The sequence below is a fragment of the Charadrius vociferus genome, unplaced genomic scaffold, assembly GCF_000708025.1.
Source record: "Charadrius vociferus isolate BGI_N301 unplaced genomic scaffold, ASM70802v2 scaffold183, whole genome shotgun sequence".
NCBI classification, from domain to species: Eukaryota; Metazoa; Chordata; class Aves; order Charadriiformes; family Charadriidae; genus Charadrius; species Charadrius vociferus.
The window spans coordinates 417,794-427,714 of record NW_009648250.1 but is presented as its reverse complement, the minus strand read 5'-3'; positions in this window follow the sequence as shown (position 1 = coordinate 427,714).

Here is a 9,921-nt window from a genome sequence, read left to right as displayed (position 1 = left end):
ATAAGAGAATACTACTTTTTCAACTTCTAAGGACAGTTGTGCTTTGGTTTTGTTTCAGATTGTTGTTTTATTTTTTTAATACTGGTTGGTTATCAGAGAGCTTCAAGGAACAAAAGGGAAGGTTTGGATGCAGAGAACAAGTTCACTGACAGAGCTCCAAGCACTGGGAACAAAAATGGAAGATACACTGTTTATTTTTCCTTATACCCCTACACTTGCACAGTGTGTCCCTCCAGTAGCCCCAATAAGTCTTGGACCTGGAACCAGCCGTGCTGCCAGGGACGCCTGGTACTGGCACCACAGTAACCAGCCTTACAGTTCCGATCCCTTTTCTACACTGGCCAAATTCTCAGTGCAGTCACAGACAGAGTAAGGACTACAGAGCTCAGATTGACTTCATTTTTTCTCGAGTTAGGCTAAATAAAAGCACCTGCCTGCTCCAAGGCATTTGAAATTACCCTTCCCCCCAAAAAAGAAAACAGTTCAAACACACACATTTCATCAGCTAATTAGCTGCATGTCATCAACTGCAAATCTCCAGCACACATCAGCCTCAGTTCCCTAGTGTTGGTCCAAGGCAACAGGTAATGAACTGGGCATGTCCTCAAAGTCAAAAAGAAGCTATTTCAGATATGACTAAAAAGGCTCTGTAACCCGTACACAGAGCGTCTCATTAATGTATAAATAGGCACATCACATTACAGTGCATTTTAGCAGATTAATACTGCATTAGGGTACTAACATAGCAGTGGTAGTGCACTAAAAATAGTGATGCTTTGCAGCAGACTTAAAAAGCCTGTAGCGCACTGTATGTCTATATATATATGTAGTATTTCAAACAGTATCTGCAGCGTTACTGCAATAGCTCAAGAGGGGGTGCTCTAGCACTGAATTTTATACTGCAGTGCAGCATAGCTAACTTGCCCCCAAACCCAAACCCCCTCCTCCACCCAAATGTTGTCACAGCTTCCAAGTAGCTAAGCACCAAACAGCAGCAACAGTTTACATGGTAGAAATAATCATATTATCACAGCAAGAGACGTTTGATCACTAATGTTAGATATTTTATATCTTGTGTGTGTGCCTGTAAGTCAGAAGATGAATCAGCAGTGGAACCAGCAAGCTAGAACAGTTGCTCACCCCTTTATGCTCTTCTAAACTTGGGGGAGACAGAGGACATGAAAGATGTTTGACTGCTTTTATAAAGCTCTTAAGAACTATGATCTGGAAGGCTGATACAACCTCTAATATAATTATTTATGCCTTTATGCTCTTTATTGATCTCTATTTGTCTGTCTCTATAAAAAGCATAAAGGCAAAAATTTCTTATCTTACAGGCAGAGAATGACATAGAAGCCATGAAACACAATCACTTCAAAAGGGATATACTACTCTTTCCAATTGCAGTTATGAGCAACTATTGGAATAGAGTTATACATCTGACAGAAAAAAAAATGAAAATTCTTAAATAAAAGAAGTAGGATTTCTATGCTTTATTATTATCTACTGAATTACTACAGTCCTTACAACTACAAATTACCCCAGGTAAAAATGATCAAAGGGAATCTGATTTATTAGAATGAATTAACTTATGCAATACTTTGCTACCATCTTTCATCTAGCCATGAAAGCACAGCAAATACCCACTTCTAATGCATTCAGTGCAATGCAATGACCCAGGTCTAACACTTTCTTCCATCAAAGGTTCTGAAGTATACTTTAATAAGCACTGCCACACTTTGGTTGAACAAAGCAAGTATTGTAAGTCCTCTTATAAAATTAGAAGAGTGAAGAACAGTATTTCAGTGACTTACTGCATGTCCCGCGTTACCTGAGAAATGGCACTATAAAGCAGTCTCCAGCTTTCCGAGGCTCACACCATAAATGTACAGCTATCATCTTTCCATCCTTTGGAGATTTAGCAACAGAACAAACATAACACAGGTCTAAGCATCATTACCAGATCATAGGATCTCCTTGCCGATACAAAAAAAAAAAATAAACAAGGTTGGTCTGATCAAATAACACCTTGCAATTAACACCACAAATGTCCAGTCAGCTTCATTTGTAGAGGCCGATCCCTTTTCTCTGCATCTCAATAAACTCTTTAATAACATATCTACCTAAAATCTCCTCTAGCTAGAGAGGAACTTAGCTGGGCATGCTAAAACAAACCAAAAAGCATTGCATGTTTGCTCCTGGTTAATATATGATATAATCTTTCTATTTATTCTGTATCATGGTTCATTCAGAAATACTGATCATTTTGGTGTGGCTAATCTGCATCATGGGTTGGTATAATTTACAGCACGGTTCAGACAAGCCTAGTCCTTACAGGGTACCTAGTCTTTACAAGACCAGGTAAGGTGATTGGGATGCGTAAGAGTCAAATACTTGTGAGGAAAATGCTAAGCCAGTAGAAAGACAAGTATTTAACAGCTCAGAGGACTTACTGAACAAGTTTTAGTAAAATAAGAAGAGTATCCCCATAAAATTGAACAAAGCAGAGGAGGAAATGTGGAAAATGCTACCTCACCACAGTAAGACAAATCCAATGAAAGCAGATCATTACGCACTTGTTTAACATTCACTTTTCATGTGGACGAATGCATTTGCTTTGACCTTCTACATCCAGCAGAATTTGCAGAATCACAGAATCTCCTAGATTGCAGATCAGAATCTCCTAAATTTGCAGATTGCAGAGGCACAGAATCTCCTAGATTGGAAAAAACCTGTAAGATCATCTAGTCCAATCATTAACCTAACACTGACAAACCCATCACTAAACCACATCCCTGAGCACTATATCTACATGACCCTTAAATACGTCCAGGGATGGGGACTCCACCACTGCTCTGGGTAACGCCTTCCAATGCCTCATGACCCTTTCAGTAGAGAAATTCTTCCTAATACCCATTCTAAACTTCCCTTGGTGCAATTTGAAGCCATGTCCTCTTGTCCTGTCACCTGTAACTTGAAACTTGACAGAACAGATCGACTCCCACCTCACTACAATGTCCTTTCAGATAGTTGTAGAGAGCGATATGGTCTCCCCTCAGCCTCCTTTTCCTCAGGCTAAACAACCCCAGTTCCCTCAGCCACTTGTCGTAAGACATGTGGTCCAGACCCCTCACCAGTTTTGTTGCCCTTTGGACATGCTCCAGCACCTCAATGTCCTTCTTGTGGTGAGGGGGCCAAAACTGAACACAGTACTCAAGATGGAGCCTCACCAGTGCTGAGTATAGGGGTAAAATCACTTCACTGGTCCTACTGGCTACACTATTCCTGACACAGGCCAGGATGCCATTGGCCTTCTTGGCCACCTGAGCACACTGCTGGCTCATGTTTAGCTGGCTATCAATCAACACCCCCAGGTCCCTCTCTGCTGAGCAGCTTTCCAGCCTCTCCTGCCCAAGCCCGTAGTGTTGGCAGGGGTTGTTGTCGCCAAAGTGTAAGACCTGGCATTTGGCCTTGTTGAAACTCATACAGTTTGCCTTGGCCCATCAATCTAGTCTGTCTAAATCTCTCTGCAGGGTATCCCTGCCCTCAGGCAGATCAACACTTCCACACAGTTGGTGGATCTGAATCAACCATTTAAAATAATACTTGGGAAAAAAAAAAAAAAAAAAAAAGGTTTTCTTTAGGCTCTGTCTTTAAAAAGAAATGCAAGATTTGTAGAGAGAAAAACAGAAGGAGCACAGTCTTCCCCAGTCCGATGCTGAAGCAGCACACTGAACAAAAGACTAGTACCAACACTCATGTCAGCCTGTATTCTTAAAACAGGGAGGCAAAACAAGCCATGTATGTGAAAAGGTTTAATTTTAAAAGACTGTCACTTTTTTCAGTAAATTACTTAAGGAAATTACATACTATAGAATATAAATAGGTAATATATGATTTAGAACCATTGCTGAGACATCATAATATATTTCTCAGGTCTGTTTTTCCCTGCTTTCACATTCGGAGGAGCAGCACACTGAAATTCAGTTATCCAGACCACAGATGTGTTGACTACATCACCTGATCAGGGAGTTCAACCAGCCACAAGTCTCATTACAGACATGACTGTTTTCAAAAATCACAAGATAAGATCCCTACTGAGCAAGTTAAAGTCTGTTGAGAAGCACATCTCAAACTTTTTGCTCCATAATCATTGCTCTTTATTTGGATTCCTACACATTATACAAAGCAATAGAGAAGCTTAAGCACTGAAAATAGTGAATTTTCATATGAAAATATCCATGACAATAAATTGACACATACCGTTTATGTCAGAAGCGTTGCATGACATTTCGACATACACTTCTATACAGCCACATTCATTAACTTACTGTTTAAAAGTGACAAGCTCTCCCTGGTGCAACTATGGTAGTTTTCTCTGGAGAAGAAAATCCCCTGCTCAGCCAGGGGATTCAGAAGTTTTTTCTGTAACTAAACAGTGAAGATACATTCAACTACTTAACCCCTCACCACCTTTCCTGTAATATTCTTAACAGTATCAGTCCAACAGACTTAGTTACAAAGCACTTGACTGTTTGAGGCAGATGTAGCCTAAAAACAAAGAAAAAAAAAAAAAGAGAGAGAAAGATAGGACTGCTTCACAGCCATTTGCTGTACCTCATCCAAATTTAGGGGAAGTGAGTTTGACACCAATAAAACTTTGGGACATTGTTTATTTACAAAAATAACAACATAATAGCAGCATTTGACATTTCTTTACTTATACCATTTCATTGTTGCTTCATTAATGCAAAAATATACTCTACCAACACGGAACAATATGACTATTAAACTTAGAAGACCTACTTTATTACCAGAAATATCAAACTTAAAAAGGAATTAATATTTTTGCTGCTGTAGTGCTTAGGTTCCCCAAGTATATCTGAACCCAGACTGCGATAGGTGCTGCGTATAGCAAGTTACTCATAGCTTCTGTATCAGTAGGAAAAATATCAGAAAGGATCTACATGAACAGCGCATGTCATATTACTCTTGATGTTTCCAAAGCAGATCACTCATTACTTTGATTAAAATATTATGAAAATTATGTATTTATGAAGCAACAATTTCTAAGTGCCCCATGATTTACTCATCAGTGCAGCAGTAGTTCTAAATCTTTGCATTAACGAAGGTTTTATTGAGTACAGCAACAACTACTTCTTCTAAGAAAGCTACTTAACTGCCAGCCTCATTAAAGACATCAAGGACTGAGTGAAAGCAAGATTAGATGATTCTTTTACCATTGCTGGCAACAGCCCTTCTAGTCAAAAAAGATGTGTAACATTTTCAACGAGAGAAGAATAATTTCATTAACAAGATTAGTATGGAACAGACTTGGTACACCAAAAAACTCTAGTCTTGTGTGAAATTTGGTACCAGATTAATGTAGAAAAATTTAATGAATAAAAAAGTGCAAGCTGAAACTTTCCAGAAGAAAATATATAGACAGCTGAAAATTCGGTTTTTGCTGTCCTTTTTCTCCTGTATTAAGCTCAACAATCACAAAACCGTCATGACAACTTTAGAAAAAAAAAATTTCCTCTTGGATAGTAAGACTTCATGGTTTCAGAAAACATTGTAAAAACTGAAGTTCATAGATAGCTTCTCAACTGTAGTATTTATTTAAACAATACAGAATCAAAGTGTTAAAGCTGTGTTTCCTCAAAACTACGGGGAAAGTAGCTGCCTCCACATGTGGTCAGATAAGTTTATTAAGCCATTTTATATTGAAAATACAGAAGTTAACTCCCACACTAATGTGCTCAGATACTGCAATAGAACTTACCTACAAATTATGCATTCTTGAATTTGAAATAAAAACAAACACTGCATGGAAAGACATTTAAAAGTTTAAAATCAAACACAATTGAAAGTGTATTTCTCTTACACTAAAAAAAAAATCCCCTTTTGTACAGTGCTTTTAGTTTTCAGTATTATTTTAATTACACTTTTCAACATATAAAAATAAACCTAAGGTACAGGCTGAAAATGTTCTTCTGTTTACATATTAGCAAACAAAGTTAAGTTTTAGATTCTTTTTAGGTAATAACTCTAATGATATCTGAGATTTCAACTGCCTACACTCCCATCTCTGGTGAGAAAACTACATCTTTCTGAACTAAGTGCCTACCGATTTACATTATTTTAGCCATTTACAGATCTCAGCATTTGTGTCACTAAGTTCAGTTCTCACTTTTAAAATTATGATAACACCAAAGGCAATAATTGATTGCTATAAAACTGAAAGTACCACCAAGTGGCAGGCAGGACCCATAATATGCCCCAGTTTGCAAGTCTGTGTTCAGAATTCACATCTTTTAAGATTATTTGTTTTGCTGCCATAATGTGATTTTCACACTAACATTTACAAAATTCAGTATTATTTTTGTCTGTTCCCCCCCCCCCAAGTAAATGGCTAGCAAAATTAAAATACACAGACTCTAACCTTCTTTCATTACAAACTAATAAAAAGACAGTGACACAGAGATGCTTCAGACCAAAAAGCAGAAGACATACACATCACTATGGTATTACTGCTTGAAACCGTCATACACATGAATCAAAAAATTAACACTGTAATAAGGGCAGGTATGAAGTATACAACAATTTGTATCATACAAAGCAGCCTTTGCTTATTATCTGTTCCTTAGACAAAAAGAAAGTCACAGAAATCCCGAAATCTAGTAACTATTGCAAAATACCAGTACAAGCCAAGGGTAGGACAGAGAAGCTACTGTGTAACAGATTTGCCGAGTTTCAAAGCAATTTCAGATACTGCCTTAGATCTAACTGGGCCAGAGAACAGTAGCAAGCAATGCGGAGCATCCCACAGACTGCAGAACGCACCTTGAGCCCACACGCTCAAGTGGCCACAGCTTATTTCAAAATCCAAGCTCTCCACATGTTGCTGCTGTCAGCCAGCCAATGCAAAACTAGTCCAGATGTATCTACCTGAAATTGCCATAAAAAAAAATTAGCAGGTGATTAACGAGTAGGTAGAACCCAAACCTCACCAATTTCTCAGGCATTCTTCAGAATGTATCTAGTTTCCAACTGAAGTGCTCTTTTCCCCTCTTAGTTCTACTTCTGAAGCGTGAAAACCAGTATTCTTTACATACCATACTACTATCAGTGTCTGGCAAACAAAATTTCATCCCTCACACCTGTGTAAACCTATTGACTTTGATAAATTTATTTAAGTCACACCCAGCTCTACTTTGAGCTTGGAATCCTGGTTTATCCACCAGCAGCTGTTTTCTGCTACCTTCTTTCAAAATCCAAAGAAAAATCCTGTTATCCACAAACTGTGGTCACTAATGGAAGCTTACGCATGTATGTGCCTGGTCTTTGGAAAATGGCACCCTATCACCACTTTTCTGAGCAATTACAAGTCATAACATTTTCAAATAAAGGCCGATTCAAACAAAATTACATTTAAAGCAATACAGCTATCATGAACTACACTGCTTTCCACACTTCCACTCAATTTAATCTCATTTATAAAGTGGAAAACCAAACAATCTAACACAGCAGCTCAGCATGCAAACTTGTTAACGATGAAGGCAATGGACTTCCAAGTGGAAGACAGACATTTAACGGGTGATGCACACAATCCTGTTGGAGCAAGCAGGAACTTCATTACTGTGCTACACTACCGGTTTAAAAGTGAGCTACCCTCTGCAGAGACAGGCATTTTACAGAATAGTAGTTCTCTGGTAGCAGCTTTTTATGAAGAGGGGAACTGTAAAACACCTAATACAAACAGACAGAACTTAACTACCTCACAGATCTGCAGAGTATTTACAAATGCTGTATTTTCTGGTTTTGCTTTATAAGAAAATATTACTTGAGGTGGGGAGGAAATGTGTGTGTTTGGTGGTTGGTTGGTTTGGGGAATTTTTGCTTTTTTTAAAGAGAGACTTTTGGTAAGGGAACCATTAATTCCCATACAATGTAACAATGTGCTGCATGTGGACTTACACATGTGATAAACTAGCTAGTAAGGCTGCCATCCTGAACTATTAATTTCCAAAGGCATGTTTCTTAGCTAACTGTACACAATCCTTTACATATTCTGTAACTGTTATATAATAGAGCTATGCAATTTCAGGATAACAAAACTCGAGAAGTCAACTAATACCAGCCAAAACAGGACACACTGCAAGAGTTCTAATTCCTCCCCATGGAGAAACTTATCTTTTCAAAGATATAAATAATACATGTATATTTTCACTGATATCCACATTTTAAATCAAAGAAGCTGCCTGAATAAGACCAGATAAACTAAAAGTATTCCTTTAATAAGTATGTACCAGCAGAAACTTCCCTCTAAAATACTTAATTTTATTAGTGAAATGGTACCAAAGATAACAAGAATACAAACAATCTCTTTGCTCTATGCTACTTACACGTCATAAATAAGACAGCTGTTGTTGCAAGACACAATCCTTCACAAAATTTCTATAAGCATACAGATTTGCCATTCTTTTATCAGAATAAGCTGTTTACCAGTCAACAGCATGTGGCTTAAACATCACAAAAATGACTGTCTATACTTTACATGGTAAAGCATTTTCCATACTCTTAAATGTACACAGTGGCAAGAACATTAAATCCTATCAAAAATGAAGAGTGATTAAGTAGCTTCACAATCAAACTGGATTTCATTACCTTAGGAATTGGGCAAATCTGTCATTCCCTGTAATATGGTGGGTTTTTTCTTTTTGGAAGAATTAACTATGCAAAGGAAAAACAAATGGAAAGCAAATAGCTAATATGCTATTAAGTTCTCTTTTTAACTGAAAGAAATAACTCTCCCTATGAGGTAAGGCAATTAAGTCATTTGATTGTATTAAGTTGTATTAAAAATAATCTACTCGATTTTAGGTATAAGTTTTAAAGGTACAACTCTTAAGAAATCTCATGTAACCGATTAAGTTAGCTCAGAGAACACAAGCCATGTTCTACCTTGACAAAAATACTTGCTTTGTCATTCTCTTCTTACATGCTTTCTCCCCAAAGAATGAAAAAAGGATCTCTATCATATAGCTACTGTGTAAATTAGAACTTTTTTCCAGAAATTATTTATCCCCCTTCTTTGCATACAATTCCTTTTACATCACCCAACAGGTATCAGAGAAGATGATGGAGAGGTAACAATTAAGGCCATCTAAATGTAGTTTAAATGTGTAAAGGGCTGTCTCTCATGCAGGTGATCAGAAAATGCTTTGTATTCAGCTACAACTTTTGTACAGTGGTGGTCCCCAAATTGCATCTTTGCTTTCATCTATAAATCTCTTCTAAAAATAAAAAGTAAAAATGGAGCTTTAGTATTTTAACAAGTGAATCAAACAACTGTCCCAGCAAGTCACTCGCATTCTTGTCTACAGTATGGTGGTGGCAAAATAGCAACAGAGATCATGTAAGATTTAGCTGAAAATGAGCAAAAGCACATACCTTTCTAGAAAATACCACATTTTAAGAAGGCACTAAAGCTTTTGCTTGTGCTCCCATATTTTTTTTTAAACAAATAAGAAAGCTTTGTTTTCATAATGGCACCTGTACTATTTGCAGCTGAACAGACACACTGCAGTACGGCTCAAAACACAGCTGTAAGTTCTGATAATATCATACAGACGTGCTCACTTCTGGAAGGACAAACAAAAACAGAAAACAAAACCCCAAAATAACCCAATAAGCTAACCTATTATCTATAATATGGCAATGTTCCTCTTAGGAACAGAAAACTAGCATGCATTGTTTGAGTACTTTAAAAGAAATATTAATTTTAGGAATATTAGTAAGAAATTCTTTTAAATAATAAAACCCAAGAATCTCAAGCAGTGAGCAAATGAAAAACATACTAGTCGGGGGTATTTTAACATAAGAACCATTAAGCTATGTTTATGTTTCAAAACCCTT